Source organism: Neofelis nebulosa, chromosome 18, assembly GCF_028018385.1.
Source record: "Neofelis nebulosa isolate mNeoNeb1 chromosome 18, mNeoNeb1.pri, whole genome shotgun sequence".
Lineage (NCBI taxonomy): Eukaryota > Metazoa > Chordata > Mammalia > Carnivora > Felidae > Neofelis > Neofelis nebulosa.
In genome coordinates this window covers 8284421-8301799 of record NC_080799.1, presented here as the reverse complement: position 1 = coordinate 8301799, position 17379 = coordinate 8284421, and positions in this window count along the sequence as shown.

Genomic DNA, 17379 nt, shown 5'->3' with positions numbered 1-17379 from the left:
CTACAAGGCTGGTCTTGGGCGACTCAAGATGAGATCTCCAAACTGCCTGCCATATTTTAGAAGTTTATACACACGGCGGTGCCTGGGCGACTCAGTCAGTTAAGCGTCCTACTCTTGATTTGGGCTCAAGTCATGATCTCACGGTTCATGCACTCAAGCCCCGTGTTGGGCTCTGCGTGGACACCGTGGAGCCTGCTTAGGATCCTCTCTCTCCCTCTCTGTCTGCCCTCCCCCCTCAAAATAAATAAACTTTAAAAAATTAATTAATGAAAAAAATAAAGTTTAGGGGCACCTGGGTGGCTCAGTCGGTTAAGTGTCTGACTTCGGCTCAGGTCATGATCTCACGGTCCGTGGGTTCGAGCCCCACGTCGGGCTCTGTGCTGACAGCTCAGAGCCTGGAGCCTGTTTCAGATTCTGTGTCTCCCTCTCTCTGTGACCCTCCCCCGTTCATGCTCTGTCTCTCTCTGTCTCAAAAATAAATATACATTAAAAAAAATTTTTTTTTTAAAAATAAAGTTTATATAGAGTCTTCACTGTATTCAGTCACATATATCGGTCTGAATGCAACACCATTATCTCAAGACTCTGTCCTGGGAGCAGCCGCTGGGAGCAGAAAAGGCAAGTGAAACCCATATTCCAAGGATGGGAGAGGAGAGGGGACTGGGGTCCGGCTCATGGGTCAACCAGTGGTCATGTCTTCTGGATGACATCTCCCAACAATAACCTGCATAAAATGGACAAACTCCTGGAAACACAAAACCTATCAGCATTAAATTGTGAAGAAATAGAGGAGATTGAAGAAAAAAGGAGATTGAATCAGTAATTAAAAATCTCCCCACAAAGAAAATTCTGGACCCGATGGCATCACCAGTCAATTCTCCCAAACACCGAAAGAAGACCCAATACCAATTCTTCTCACAATTTTCCCAGAAACCGAAGCGAAGGATCTCCTAACGCATTCTATGAAGCCAGCATTAATTACCTTATACCAAAGCCAGACAAAGACACTACAGGAAAAATAATACGCCAATATCTCTTACAAACATCAATGCAAAAATCTTCATTAAAAATACTAGCCAACCAAATTTGGCAGCCTATTAAAAGAATCATAAGCCATGACCAAATGGGATTTATTCCTGGAACCACACAGATGTTTCAACATAGCAAAATCAGTCTGTGTAATATCTCACATGAGCAAAATGAGAAACAAAAAAACCCACATGATCATCTCAATTGATCACTGGACTGAATTATACCACCAGCTTTCCTGGGTCTCTAGCTTGCAGAGAGTCGACTGGGGGCTTTCTGGGCCTCCACGGCGGCATGAACCAATTCCTATAATAAATCTCCTCTTCATCGCGTCTCTATCTGTATATCCTACCACCTCTTTTCCCCTGGAGAACCCTGACTAATGCAGCAAATGATTAGCATTTCCCTTAAGAATTATTAACATGTTCCTGGTTCTTCTCATGTGGAGTAAGTTTGGATTTTGTCCTGGAATTCTGAGTGTTATGTTAGGAAACTCTAGGTCCTATTAAAATCTTGTGATAAATGTTGATTTTTCTTTTCTTTTTTTTTTTTTTTTTTAAGAAGGAAATCATCGTGGCTAGGTTCAAACCCCAAGTTGGGATCCTCCTCCATTGAGCTATGATTCCAAAGAAAATTCCATTTGTTTGTTTGTTTGTTTTTTAACGTTTATTTATTTTTGAGACAGAGACAGAGCATGAATGGGGGGAGGGGCAGAGAGAGAGGGAGACACAGAATCGGAAGCAGGCTCTGGGCTCCGAGCCGTCAGCACAGAGCCCAACGCAGGGCTCGAACTCGTGACCCACAAGATCATGACCTGAGCCGAAGTCAGACACTTAACCGACTGAGCCACCCAGGCGCCCCAGAAAATTCCATTTGAAAAAAACCTTTGCCATGCTGGCTTGGTCCACGGTACGTGTGCATTGCCCAGAGGCCAGTTTGGGACCTCGGTAGTGGTCTACACTAGGGGTTGGCCTACTACACCCCACAAATCAAATCCAGTTTGTGGTGTGTTTTTGGAATAGCCTATGAGATAAAACTGGTTTTTATATTTGTAGGAGAGAGAGAGAGGGAGGAAGGAAGGAAGGAAGGAAGGAAGGAAGGACGGACTATGTAGCAGAGAACATATGTTACTCACAAAGCCTAAAATATTGACTCTCTGGCCTTTTACGGAGAAAGTTGTCTCATCTCAGTTCTCAAAGCCTTTGCTAGGCTGTTTTACGTTAGTTCCACGCACGCACAACTCAGGCCTTGGGGCTTCGTGCACACATTTAAAGAATCCTTTTTCCCCGCTCTGTCCTCTCCATGACTTCCCCTACACTCTCCAAACCTCCAAGACCCCCTTTTCCTGGTTCTCTCCCTAGAAAGTCAGGGTTTGGGGAGGAGGTAAGATGGCGAAGTAGGGGGACTGGGATTTCCCTCGTCCCTCAAGCACGGCTGTATTGGGGTTAGAACGCTAGGGACACCCAGGAAATCAGATCTGCAGAGTGACAGATCGCCACTGGTGGAGGGAGACAGCCAGGCGGGACAGAGGCGCGTGGATGCAAACTGGGGGAGATAGAACAACGTAGGCACGGAGGGGAGGGAACCCCTTCTGTGGAGAGACTGAAGGGAGAGAAAGAGAGGCCGTGGAACTGCAGCACTGTGCTAGGACAAGGGGAAAACCTCTCCGGACCCGGGACTGGGGAACAAGAAATGCGGAGACTGCCGGTCCCTCTTTGCAAACAGCTTCAGGGGCTGAAGATTGCAGTTTTCTTTTTTTTTTTTTCTTTTTTTTTTTTTTAATTTTTTTAACGTTTATTTATTTTTGAGACAGAGAGAGACAGAACATGAACAGGGGAGGGGCAGAGAGAGAGGGAGACACAGAATCTGAAACAGGCTCCAGGCTACGAGCCATCAGCCCAGAGCCTGACGCGGGGCTCGAACTCGCGGACCGCGAGATCGTGACCTGAGCCGAAGTCGGACACTTAACCGACTGAGCCACCCAGGCGCCCCAAGTTTGCAGTTTTCAAAAGTGCGAGGCTTTCTCCGGACCGGAGCCTGGCCGTTCACAGCTCGGGGGTAGGGAGGCCGACCCCAGGGCACGGTAGCAGTCTTGGGGGAGTGCTGGGAGAGAACAGCCCCCTTTCTTTTTTTTAAATTTTTTTTAACGTTTATTTATTTTTGAGACAGAGAGAGACAGAGCATGAACAGGGGAGGGGCAGAGAGAGAGGGAGACACAGAATCTGAAACGGGCTCCAGGCTCTGAGCCGTCAGCACAGAGCCCGACGTGGGGCTCGAACTCACGGACCATGAGATCATGACCTGAACCGAAGTCGGACGCTTAACCGACCGAGCCACCCAGGCGCCCCGAATGTTAGTCTCTTTTTTTCTCTTTTCTTTTCTTCTCTTTTCTCTTCTTTTTCTTTGTACCCTCTTCTTTTTTACCTTTGGAATCAGGCTCATAGTTTCTGATTTGATTTTTGGCCAATTCTTTATATATATATATATATATTTATTTATTTATTTATTTATTTCTCTGTTTTGTTTGTTTAATCGGGCATTTTTACTCTATTCTTTTTACACCTTTTCTGTATCTCCTTCTTCTTTGTTTTCCTTTCTCTCTCTCTGGATTAAGCTTTATAGTTTCTTTGATTCTCTGCTTGGTCTTTTTTTCCTCCCCTTTCATTTTTCTCTTCCTATGGGATCAGGTGCTCCCATTTCCTGTTTTCCAGGGTTACTTCAATGAACAAATCAAAGCTCACATGGTAGAAGGCCCAGACAATCCACCACTATGAGCAGGGGGAAGCTCTGCCGAGGGCTGAGCAGTGGGAAGCTCTGCCGAGGGCTGAGCAGTGGGACAGACCCAGCTATCAAAACACGTAAAAGACAGAAACCTAGCTAAAAGGATGAGACAGAGGACTTCTCCTCAAAAGAAAATCCAGGAAGAAATGACAGCCAGAGAATTGCTCAGAGCAGATATAAACAATATACCTGAACCAGAATTTGGAAGAACAGTCATAAGACTAATAGCCAGGCTTGAAAACAACATAGAAAGACAACAGAGAATCTATTGCTGCAGAGGCCAAAGACCTAAGAAATAGTCTCGAGGAATGAAGGAATGCCACAAGTGAGATGTAAAGTAAACTAGGTACGGTGGCACCGAGGATGGAGGAAGCAGAGGAGAGAAGAGGTGAAAGAAAAGATTAAATTGTGGGAAATGATAAAGCTGAAAAAAAGACGGAAAGGAAATTGCTAGACTGTGAGGGGAGAACTAGAGACCTAAGTGATTCGACGAAATGGAATAATACCCATAGTAGAGGAGTTCCAGAAGAAGAAGAAGAGAGAGAAAGGGGCAGAAGGTTTCCTTGAACAAATTATAGTTGAGAACTTCCCTAACCCGAGGAAGGAAACAGGCATCCAAGTCCAAGAGGCACAGGCACAGAGAACTCCCTTCAAAATCGACAAAAACGGGTCAACACCGTGACATATCATAGTGAAACTGGCAAAATACAAAGATAGAGAGAATTCTGAAGGCAGCGAGGGACAAACAGGCCTTAGCTAACAAGGATAGACACATAAGGATAGTAGCACACCTGTCCACTGACACTTGGCAGGCCAGAAGGGAGTGGCAGGAAATATTCAATGTGCTGAATAGGAAAAATCTGCAGCCAAGAATCCTTTATCCACAAGGCTGTCATTCAGAATAGAAGGAGAGATAAAGTCTCTTCCAGACAAACAAAAACTAAAGGAGTTTATGACCACTAAGCCAGCCCTGCAGGAGATCCTAAGAGGGACTCTGTGAGTGGAAAGCAGCAAAGACGACAAGGACCAGAGACAACCACAAACATGAAACCTACAGATAACACAGTGACACTAAATCTTTCAATAATCGCTCTGAATGTAAATGGATGAACCACCCCAATCAAAAGACATAGGGTGTCAGAATGGATGAAAAAAACCAAGATCTGTCTACACGCTGCCTACAAGAGACTCATTTTAGAACTAAGGAGACCTGCAGATTGAAAGTGATGCTACCAGACATCAAAAGAAAGCTGGAGTAGCCATACTCCAGACAGACAAACTAGGTTTAAAACGAAGACTGTAACAAGAGATGAAGAAGGGCATTATGTCATAATTAAGGGGTCTCTCCACCAAGAAGACCTAACAATTGAAAATGTTTATGTCCCCAACATGGAACCCCCAAATATGTAAATCAATTAATCACAAACATAAATAAATGTATAGATAATAATACCATGGGGCGCCTGGGTGGCTCAGTCGGTTAAGCGGCCGACTTCGGCTCAGGTCATGATCTCACGGTCTGTGAGTTCGAGCCCCGCGTCGGGCTCTGTGCTGACGGCTCAGAGCCTGGAGCCTGTTTCAGATTCTGTGTCTCCCTCTCTCTGACCCTCCCCTGTTCATGCTCTGTCTCTCCCTATCTCAAAAATAAATAAAAATGTTAAAAAAAATTAAAAAAAATAATACCTTGATTGAAGGGGACTTTAATACTCCACTTACAACAATGGACAGATCATCTAAGCAGAAAATCAACAAGGAAACAATGGCTTTGAATGACACACTGCACCAGACGGACTCATATTCAGAATATTTCGCCCTAAAGCAGCAGAATACATATTCTTCTCGAGTGCACATGGAACATTCTCAAAAACAGATCACATACTGGGTCACAAAACAGCACTCAACAAGTATAAAAGGATTGAGATCATACCAGGATATTTTCAGATCACAATGCTATGAATATTGAAATCAACCACAAGAAAAAAATTGGGAAGCTCCCAAATGCATGGAGGTTAAAGAATATCCTACTGAAGAATGAATGGGTCAACCAGGAAATCAAAGAAATTTAAAAATATAGGGAAGCAAATGAAAATGAAAACACAACAGTCCAAACCCTTTGGGACTGCAGCAAAGCAGTTCTAAGAGGGAAATGCATTGCAAATCAGGCCTATCTCAAGAAGCAAGAAAGGTCCCAAATATACAACTTAACCTCACACCTAAAGGAACTAGAAAGGCAGCGGCAAAGAAAGCCCAAAGTTAGCGGAAGAGAAATGATAAAGATTAGAGCAGAAATAAACAATATAGAATAAAAAAAAAAAAAACCCAGTAGAACAGATGAATGAATTTAAGAGCTGGTTTTTCAAAAACGTGAACAAAATTGATAACCCGCTAGCCAGACTTCTCAGAATGAAAAGAGAAAGGACCCAAACAGATAAAATCACGAATGAAAGAGGAGAGATCACAACCAACACCACAGAAATACAATTATTAGAGAATGCATGAAAAATTATATGCCAACTAACTGGACAACCTGGAAGAAACGGACAAATTCCTAGGCACTCACACACAACCAAAACCCAAACGGGAAGAAATAAGAAATTTGAACAGACCCATAAGCAGCAAAGAAATGGAATCAGTTATCAAAAATCTCCCAGCAAATAAGAGTTCTGGGCCAGATGGAATTCTATTGGACATTTAAAGCAGAGTTAATACCTGTTCTTCTCCAGCTGTTCCCAAAAATATAAATGGAAGGAAAGCTTCCAGACTCATTCTATTATGCCAGCATTACCTTGATTCCCAAACCAGACAGAGACCCCACTAAAAAGGAGAATTACAGGCCAACACCCTTGACGAACATGGATACAAAAATTCTCAGTAAGATACTAGCAGATAGAATTCAACAGTATATTAAAAGAATTATTCACCATGATCAAGTGGGATTCATTCCTGGGCTGCAGGGCTGGTTCATTGTTCACAAATCAATCCACGTGACACGTCACATTAATAGAAGAAAGGATAAGAACCATTGGATCCTGTCAATAGATGCAGAAAAAGGATTTGACAGAATACAACATCCTTTCTTAATGAAAAACCCTCAAGAAAGTTGGGATAGAAGGAACATATCTTAACATCATAAAAGCCATATATCAAAGGCCCCACACAGCTAATATCATCCTCAATGGGGAAAAACTGAGAGCTTTCCCCCTGAGATCAGGAACATGATCAGGCAACGGGGATGTCCACTCCTGCCACTGCGGTTTACCATCGTGTTGGAAGTCCCATGTCTGACTGATGTCAGCAATCAGACACCAAAATGAAATAAAAGGCATCCAAATTGGCAAAGGAGAAGTCAAACTTTCACTGTTTGCAGATGACGTGGAAAACCTAAAAGACTGCAACAACACAAGACATAAAAAGTCAATGTACGGAAACCAGTTGCATTTCTATACACCTATAATGAAGCAACAGGAAGAGACATCAAGGAATCAGTCCCATTTACCATTGCACCACAAACCATAAAACACCTAGGAATAAACCTAACCAAAGAGGTAAAAGGTCTGTATGCTGAAAACTATAGAAAGCTTATGGGAGAAATTGAACAAAACACAAAGAAATGGAAAAACATTCCGTGCTCATGGATTCGAAAAATAAATATTGTTAAAATGTCAATGCTACCCAAAGCAATCTACACATTCAAGGCAATGCCAATCAAAATAGCACCAGCATTCTTCACAGGGCTAGAACAAACAATCCTAAAATTTGGACAGAACCACAAAAGACCGCGAATAGCCAAGAGAATGTTGAAAAAGAAAACCAAAGCAGGACGCATCACAATCCTGGACTCTAGCCTGTATTACAAAGCGGTAATCATCAAGACAGTATGGTATTGGCACAAAAACAGACACATAGACCAATGGAATAGAATACAGAACCCAGAAATGGACCCGCAAACGTATGGCCAGCTAAATCTTCAACAAAGCAGGAAAGAGTAACCAGTGGAATAAAGACAGTCTCTTTAGCAAATGGTGCTGGGAGAGCTGGACAGCAACATGCAGAAGAATGAACCTGGACCACTTTCTTCATACACAAAAATAAATTCAAAATGGATGAAAGACCTAAATGTGAGACAGGAGACCATCAAAAAATCCTACAGGCAGCAACCTCTTTGACCTCAGCTGCAGCAATTTCCTACTTGACCTGTCTCCAAAGGCAAGGGAAATAAAAGCAAAAATGAACTCTTGGGACTAATGTCCCAAGATAAAAAATCTTCTGCACAGCAAAGGAAACAATCAGCAAAACCAAAAAGCAACCGATGGAATGGGAGAAGATATTTGCAAATGACATATTGGATAAAGGATAAGTATAAAAAATCTATAAAGAACTTAACAAACTCAACACCCTAGAAACAAATAATCCAGTGAAGAAATGGGCAGAAGACATGAATAGACACTTTCCCAAAGACGACATCCAGATGGCCAACCGACACATGAAAAGATGCTCAACATCGCTCATCATCAGGGAAATACAAATCAAAACCACACTGAGATACCACCTCACGCTGCTCAGAGTGGCCAAAAGGAACAAATCAGGAGACTATAGATGCTGGAGAGGATGTGGAGAAACGGGAACCCTCTTGCACTGTTGGTGGGAATGCAAACTGGTGCAGCCACTCTGGAAAACAGTGTGGAGGTTCCTCAAAAAATTAAAAATAGAATGACCCTACGGCCCAGCAATAGCACTACTAGGTATTTATCCAAAGGATATAGGAGTGCTGATTCAAAGGGGCACATGCACCCCAATATTTATAGCAGCACTACCAACAATAGCCAAATTATGGAAAGAGCCCAAAAGCCCATCAACTGATGAATGGATAAGGAATAGGGAGTGTGTGTATGTGTGTGTGTACATATATATATATATATATATATATATATATATATAATGGAATACTACTCAGTGATGAAAAAGAATGAAACCTTGACATTTGCAACAATGTGGATGGAACTGGAGGGTATTAGGCCAAGCGAAATAAGTCAGTCAGAGAAAGATATCAGATGATTTCACTCGTATGTGCAATTTGAGAAACTTAACAGATGACCATAGGGGAAGGGAAGGAAAAATAAGATCAAAACAGAGAGGGAGGCAAACCATAAGAGACTCTTAAATACAGAGAACAAACTGAGGGTTGATGGGGGTGGAGGGTTGGGGGGGCGGAAATGGGTGATGGGCATTGAGGAGGGCACTTGTGGGGATGAGCACTGGGTGTTGGATGTAAGTGATGAATCATGGGAACCTACTCCTGAAGCCAAGACTTCACTGTTAGCTAATTTGAGAATAAATTTTAAAAATAAATAAATAAAGGAAAAAAAGAAAGAAGGCCAGTGTTTTAGTCTCTCTGTGCTATCAGGCACTCCTTACAAAATGGGTCATCTCTGGGAGAAGTGTTTGAGGCTCCCTCAGGAACAGCTTCCTATCACGGGGGCCATACTGGCAACAGAAAAAAAAGAGAAGAACATGGGGATCCCTCACCCTCTTTGAATGACAGGAGCCAGACAGCAATGTTTTCCCTCAGAGTTTTAAGCGCGTGTGGGATTGTCTGGTGACACCCCATGAGTGTAGACTCATGAATGGGGCTTGCCTCAGGACTGGGACGGTCAAAAGTGAAAAAAAGGGGGGGCTCTCCTGCCACGTTCTCTGTCCTACCCCATTCTTGCTTCTCTGGTCAGAAAGACAGGGTTTTTCTTAGAGCTTATTCTGTTTCCGCCCTCTTCACCGTTCCAGAATTTGAGCTATACTCGAGCTGAATGTGGGACTGTGGAGAAAACAGAAAAAAGCCAACAACGAACGTTGAAGATTAAAATAACTTTGATTTCCCTGCCCAATCCACTTTCTCTGATTTAGTCTTCACAGTCCTCAGATATGTGTTCTGTCCAGGCATTTTAGTTGTAATCAGTGGGAGAGGTAGGGTGGAGTGGGCTTACACTAGCTTCACTGAATCCAGAAGACCTACAGTTGGGTTCTGTACACCTGTCTTGCTAAGCACTTATTAATTCTAACAAGTTGTTTACAAATTCTCAAAACTTCTAAATGCAAAATAATTTCATCTGTGAGTAATGGCAGTTTACTTCCTCTGATCTTTATATCATTTTCTTGCTTTGCTCTTGGGGTTGGCAAACTTTTTCTGTAAAGGCCAGATAGTACTCATTTTAGACTTTGCAGACCATATGGTTTCTGTTGCAACTACTCAGCTCTTCAATTGTAGTGTGAAAGCAGCTATAGACAATATATAAATGAATGGGCATGGCAGGATTCCAATAAAATTTTCTGTACACAAACAGGTGGGGCGAAGCACTTCCAGAATGACCGAGTAAGGACTTCCAAAAACATACTTCTTTGTAAAAGCAATGAGCATGTTGGCAAAAATGATCGGAATCAATTTTTCAATGATTTTTTGGAAATTAACCAAAGGCTTGCAACAATGTGGGGAGTGTTTATTTTTTTTTAAATATGGCTGAGTCATAGTGAGCACAGCAAGTTCTGTGAATTTTTTTTTTAAATAAGGTCAGCTCATTCTTATTTAAAAAAAATGTTTAATGTTTGTTTCTTTTTGAGAGAGAGAGAGAGAGAGACACGGAATGCAAGCGGGGCAGGGGCAGACAGAGGGAGATAGAATCTGAAGCAGGCTCCAGGCTCTGAGCTGACTCCAGGCTCTGAGCTGTCAGCTCAGAGCCCCACGCGGGGCTTGAACTCATGAACCATGAGATCATGACCTGAGCTGAAGTTGGAGGCTTAACTGACTGAGCCACCCAGGTGCCCCAAGCTTTGAGAAGTTGTAACTTGTCCTGTTTCCATGTCCTTCTCCCCACCTCCACTGTAGGCTTGAAAAATGACAGCTTCACAACAGTGGTGGCCAGGACAATTAGCAGCCCTACAGCCACTAGAAGATAATGAACAGGTTTGGAGCCTCCAAAAAAGCCCATACTTAGGGAGTTGTCACCATTTGACCTGTCTGGCAACTCCCTGAAAAACTCCATTCTTGGGATTGTCTTTATTTGACCTGCCTTAGAGATTGGTCTGCGTGAACAGGAATAGCTCCAGAGCATTTGTCAAAAACAATCAGCTGCAACTGTTTCACACTGTAGCCACCTGAAGTGGCGATATCGTTGGGGTTAAAGAGAAGTCAAATAAAACCTAGAGAATGAGATGCACATAGGGGGCTTTAAAAGGCTCCAATATGTTCCTGGGACTCTAGAAGGCCATGTACATGTGCATGGCTGTGCACACACCTGAGAAAGATCTGTGAAAACTTGAATGTCTCGCCTCTGGCTGACCTTGAGGCTCTGCGCAGGCAGGAAGTAAAGGTTAGGACACAGTTGTCAATTTCTCACCAGAGCATTGAAAACTTGCCCCAACACCACACAGGGCCCCTCAACAAGGGCTGAGAGACTTACTGGCTTAAGGGATTTAAGGGGCTCTCTAGCCAATCAGTAGCTGACCACTAAGCTAGCTGAGTAGAAATTTCAGGGGCTAAACAGAGCAGAGCACAGAGACTTTACAGAATTAGTCCGGGAAAGTTACTAACAAAACCAACAGCAGCAGCAAGAACAAATCACAGTAACAACAAACCCTTGGGGACTGGAGAACCAATTCCAAATTTGTGACATTATATTATTTTAATACGCAACTTTCAACAAAAGTTTATGACCCACGCAAAGAAACAAGAAAGTGTGGCCTAATGACACAAACCTGTCCCCAACGGAGCACAAACACTGGACTTCCTAGGCAAAGACTTCAAATGCACCGTTAAAGGGGCACCTGGGTGGCTCCGTTGGTTGAGCGTCCAACTTCAGGTCTGGTCACGATCTCACGGTTCGTGGTTTTGAGCCTGCGTCGGGCTCTCTGCAGACAGCTCGGAGCCTGGAATCTGCTTCAGATTCTGTGTGTCCTTCTCTGCCCTCCCCTGCTCACTCTTTCTCTCTCTCAAAAATAAATAAACATTAAAAAAATTTTAAATACACTATTGGGGCGCCTGGGTGTCTCAGTCGGTTGAGCGTCCGACTTCAGCTCAGGTCACGATCTCACGATCTCTCGGTCCATGAGTTCGAGCCCCACGTCGGGCTCTGGGCTGATGGCTCAGAGCCTGGAGCCTGCTTCCGATTCTGTGTCTCCCTCTCTCTCTGCCCCTCCCCCGTTCATGCTCTGTCTCTCTCTCTGTCTCAAAAATAAATAAACGTTAAAAAAAAATTTTTTTTTTAATTTAAATACACTATTATAAATATGTGCAAAAAAACCTGAAGGGGACTATGTCTAAAGAATTAAAGGAACACTAGTAACCAAACAGACATCGATAGAACACACAACAATATCCTGGGCACATCGCTGGTGAGGCTTGACCAATCAGACCTGCAGGGACAGTCATGGCAGCCACAGGAAGCGGTATTCTGTGCAAGGCGGTCTCTGAGCAGTTTCCTCACCAGAAGCTTCCTGATTCGAGCTGTGTTTGTGGCTGTCTTGCTGCCTGGTTATTTTCTCAGTCCAGCCCCCACTCCCATGTACCTGCTGATTCTGAGCGATTCCAGATTCTCCCAATGATTTCCTTCTCTGCCTTACCTAGCCAGATGGAGTGGGTTCTGAATGCCAGCAGTTAAGAATTCCAACTGATATACTCTTTTCTTTCTTTTTTTTCAAAAGAGATTTTATTTTATTTTATTTTATTTTATTTATTTATTTATTTATTTTATTTATTTTTGGGACAGAGAGAGACAGAGCATGAACGGGGGAGGGGCAGAGAGAGAGGGAGACGCAGAATCGGAAACAGGCTCCAGGCTCCGAGCCATCAGCCCAGAGCCTGACGCGGGGCTCGAACTCACGGACCGCGAGATCGTGACCTGGCTGAAGTCGGACGCTTAACCGACTGCGCCACCCAGGCGCCCCAAAAGAGATTTTATTTTAAAGTAACCTCTACACCCAACGGGGGGCTCAGACTCTTGACCCCAAGATCAAGAATTGCACACTCGACTGAGCCAGCCAGGTGCTGCATGATATACTATTTTCCACTGAGTCTTATATCTTAGACATATTTTCATGCCATTAAATATGTTTCAAAATATTAGTTTAATAGCTACCCAATATTTCATATTTATTACTGTAATTTATTTAGCCATGCCCTAGAGTTTAAGTGAATTACAAATTTATGTTAATCACTTACAATAAATATTGTATTCACATTTTAGCTTCAATCTTGACCCTTTTAAAATGTGTTAGAAGTGGGGGTACCAAGTTAATGGTATGAACATTTTTAAAACTTGGCAGCATAAAGCCAGTTTTTCCCTAGAAATTTTACACCAATGTCTACTCTCACATTTGTACCCTCACGATTTAAAATGCTCCATTTCACTCTACTCAAGAAGATTGGGTGTTAAGATTCGAAACAATTTTTGATAACCTGATAGGGGAAAATCTCATCAGTGTTTTTAACGGTCATTTCTTTGATTACTAGTGAAGCTTAATATTTTAAAATATGTCTTCTGTTACATGTTTTTATTTTCTGTTGTACATTTCTTGTTGTACATTTCTTGTTGACTGTTTTTCTATGGGAATGTTCATTTTATTGATTTGTAATTGCTTTTTATATATTAGACGCGTTAACCCTTTGTCACATCTGTTGTAACTGTTATCCTTATTTATAGTTCCCCAACAATTTTAATTAAATGGCTTTTTAAAAGCATTAAGATATTTAAGTTTTCACGCATTAAATTTTATCTTATTGTTATTTTTTTCCCCCGCTGCTTTTATGTTTAGAAGGTCTTTCCTCACCCAGAGATCAAATATTGGTCTATAATTTCTTCTAGTTTTTAATGATTTCCTCTTTTGCATTTAATTCTTTGAATCCTCTGGAATTCATCTTGGAGTATGGTGTGAAGGAAGGAGCTAATTTTATTTCTTTCTGAATAGCTAAGCAAATGTCCCGGCATCATTTATTGAATAATCTGTTCTTTCCCCACAGATTTGCAATGCCACCTCAGTAAGCTGAGATGCGGTGATCACCATGGCAACGGGGCTGCGTTAAAAGCATTTGTTCTCACAAAGTGGAGGGCTGGTGCCCAGCAGGGCTCAGTCTGGCCTCCCTGCATGTCTTCCCTAATTAAGATGCACCTTTTGGTTTTGACTCTTTCAAAAAATTCTCCCTTTATAAACGACCGTATAGAAGGAAAATTAAGGCCAAGGCCCTCCATGCCCCATCTGTTAAGAGCTGGGCCTGCCAGGATGGTTGTGGCATAGGACATAGGCAGCGAGGTGAGAAAGTGGACAGTGATTTGGTCCCGTTATGTCCTGAGAGCCTGGAGGGACACCATCAAGGTCCTCGAATAGCTGGAGGGTGGGGATGGGATGGTCATGTTCGAGAACGTGGCTCTAGTGTAACACAAAGCGGGGGCCATACCATTGGCAGAGCAGGAGTTTCTTCCCCTGACTCCGTGCTCTGTGGGGCTTCCAGCTTTAGGTCCCCAGGGTCCTTCTTTATCAGACATCCGTGTCCCGCCTGGGGGAATGAGACCACAGCTTGGGCTCCTTTGTCAAGAAGGAGGAGGAGTCCTATCTTTGGGGAGGCCTCCGGGAGCCTGTGCACTGGGCGGGGGGGTGGGTGGGGGGGAGGGAGGGGCAAAAGAGGGGCCTGACAACCACCCCTTGAGCGCTGGGTGACTGCAAAGCCGCCAGGTGCACGGGGAGACAAGTGGCCATGGCAGGCTATGGTAGGAAGACGCGGAAGTCACGAGCATGGACAGAACAAGGGGTCTCAGGGAGAGGAGAGCCGGGCACACGACAGAGCGTGGGAGTCAGCAACCTCTTCCTGCCGGAGATCCCAGCTCAGATCCGATAGGCTCCCCGGTGCCTACCCCGACCCTGGCCCCCGTGCTTCGTGTCCCCTGAGATCCCTGCAGCCTTGCAATCAGCCCCTCATATTGAGGCACTTGGGCTGGGTTTCTGTTGCTTACAGAGTCGCCTGTGTTCCGGTCAGCACGACGCACCCCGGCCTCCTACTCGGCCTGTCTGCTGGCCCTGGGTCTCCAGCCTTAAGCACCCACCACCCCCTCCTTCTCCCCGATGACCCAGGTACGAGGTCTGCGAGAGCCCCGGTACAGGTGTCTTTCCTGCTTGTCCTCCTGCCTCTCAACCAGAGACAGAGCAGGCTGGGGGGAGGTGGGGGTGGGGGTGGGGGTGGGGGTTGACCAGTGAAGAGCCAGCTCTGCCCACCCATCCCCCGACTCCTCACAACCGTCCCCTCCTCCCCGCTGCCACCATTCAGGCCTCACACCCTCTGGTTGCAGGGCTCCTTCCATACAAGTGTCCAGCTGTGTCTCTCCCCTGCTAGAAGCTTCCGTGGCCGCCACTGCCATCCAGGACCAATCTTCACCTTTCCTAATCTGACCTTGTCCCTCTCTCCTCCCCCATCTGCCCCCAGCCCCTTTCTGGAAACTTCCCTGTGCTTCTAACACTTCCTTTCTCCTTCTCACACTGATGGGCCTTTGCACCTGCTGGGCTTGCCCCACCCCCTCCTCCACCTGGTTAACTCTTACCCAATCTTTCAGGTGCCTCAGCTATGTCCCTCGTTGAGAGGATGCTCCTCCCTCTGGGTGGGCTGGGTGCTCCTCCCTGGGGTCCCTTGCTGCCCTCACCACTGTCCTTGCTTTCCACTCTCTGAGAGGCAAGGACTGGCCTACCCCATCCTGTGGCCTGGGCCTGAGCCTGGGAGGGCAGGATGGGGCAGGCTTGGGGGCGTCCTCCATACTCACCCAGAGTGAACTGCTGAGCAGTCGGGAGGGGGGGGGCAACGATCCAGGGCTTTTCCTGGTTACCTGGCCCTTGAGGAAGCCAAGTCTCTCCCCCAGGGGTAGATGGGCTGTCCACACTCAGACTAGGGGCTGCCGCATTCCCAGCACCCCACGAGGGGCCAGGCCCCGGCAGAGACCGGCAATGTTCACAATCACAAGTTAGTAAATGCGGGTGTAATGGATGGGCTGCAGCTGACCCCTTGGATGGAGAAATCTTGGAGGTGCAGCCAAGCCAGCTCCTGCCTGGTGTCACTGGGTCTTGCTGTGTCAGGAATCTCGTAAAGAGAGGGGACGGCGCTGTGGGGAGAGGGGGAGAGGCTCTGTCCCCCACCTCCCACAGAATCCTCGAAGATCAAGCCTCAGGGTTTGGTGGAGCCTTCTGGAATGTGCCAATCCCACAGAAAGGTTTTCCCAGCTGCCAGGTCATCATAGTGGTTAAAAGAGTGTAGGCTCCTGTTCAGCCATAAAGAAAAATGAAGCATCGATACATGAAGTAACACGGGCGAACCTTGAAATTAGGTTCAAAGGAGCCAGACGCAGGAGGTCACGTAGTGGATGATTCCAGTATGTGAAATGTCCAATAGGCAAAATCATAGACAGATAGTAGGTTAGTGGTGGCCAGGGGGTGGGGGGAAATGGGGTGATTGGGGTGTTAGTCCAGGGCATAGGGTTTCTTTTGGGGGTGGTGAAAAGGTCTTAAAATTGATTGCACAACTCTGAATATACCCAAAACCACTGAGTTATACATTTGCAATGGGTGAGTTGAATGCTATGTGAATTATGGTTCAATAATAATAATAATAATAATAAAGTTCAATTCCAAGAAAGGGAGTGTAGGCTTCAAGGTCAGACGGCCTGGGTTCAAATCCTGGCCCCACCACTTACTACCTGGGCAACGTTGGGCAAGTCACTTGACCTCCGGCCTGAGTTTGCTCACCGGCAAAATTAAGGTGATAAAGCACCTGTTTTGTCAGGTTGGCAGGGGTCAATACATGTGACGGCTGGGGCAGTGCCTGACACACGGCAGGCGCCTTCTCTCACCAGTTCAGCCCTGTGTCCCATGTGGTGGAAGATGGAATATCCGAGAGGTTGAAGTGATTCGCCCAAGGTCACGGTCGTAGGCTGAGTGATGGCCCCCCACCTCTATGTCCCAGATGTAATCCCTGGATACAAACTTATTTTGAAATAAAGGTCTTTGAGGATATGATTAAGTTAAGGACGTCGAGATGAAGAGATTCCTGGACTCCCCAGATGGGCCCAAAAAACAATGACAAGTCCTTGTAAGAGACACAGAGGACAAGACAGACATAGCGGGGGAAGCCAGGTGAAGACGGGGGCAGCCACAAGCCAGAGGGACGCCCAGAGCCACTAGAAGCTGGAAAAGGGAAGGGATTTTTCCCCTCAGAGCCTGCCGAGGAAGCACAGCCCCGCCATCACCTTGACTTTGGACTCCAGAACTGTGAGAAAGACGTTCCTGGCAATTTGTCACCAGGAACCTGTCCAGCGACCCAGCCCACAGTGTCAGAGCAAGGACTCTTGACTCCACTTACCGCTTGGGACCCCTTCATTGCATTTATCTATGAATATAAAACAGCTTCAACCCCAGATACCATGAGGGTTCTGGAGGCAGGTTCTGGGATCATGTTTCACAGATGAGGACACTGAGGCCTCAGTGTCACCCGCCCATTCTACACACCCATCAACAGGAGGGAGTTGCCTCCTCACTGGGACACAGGAGCCC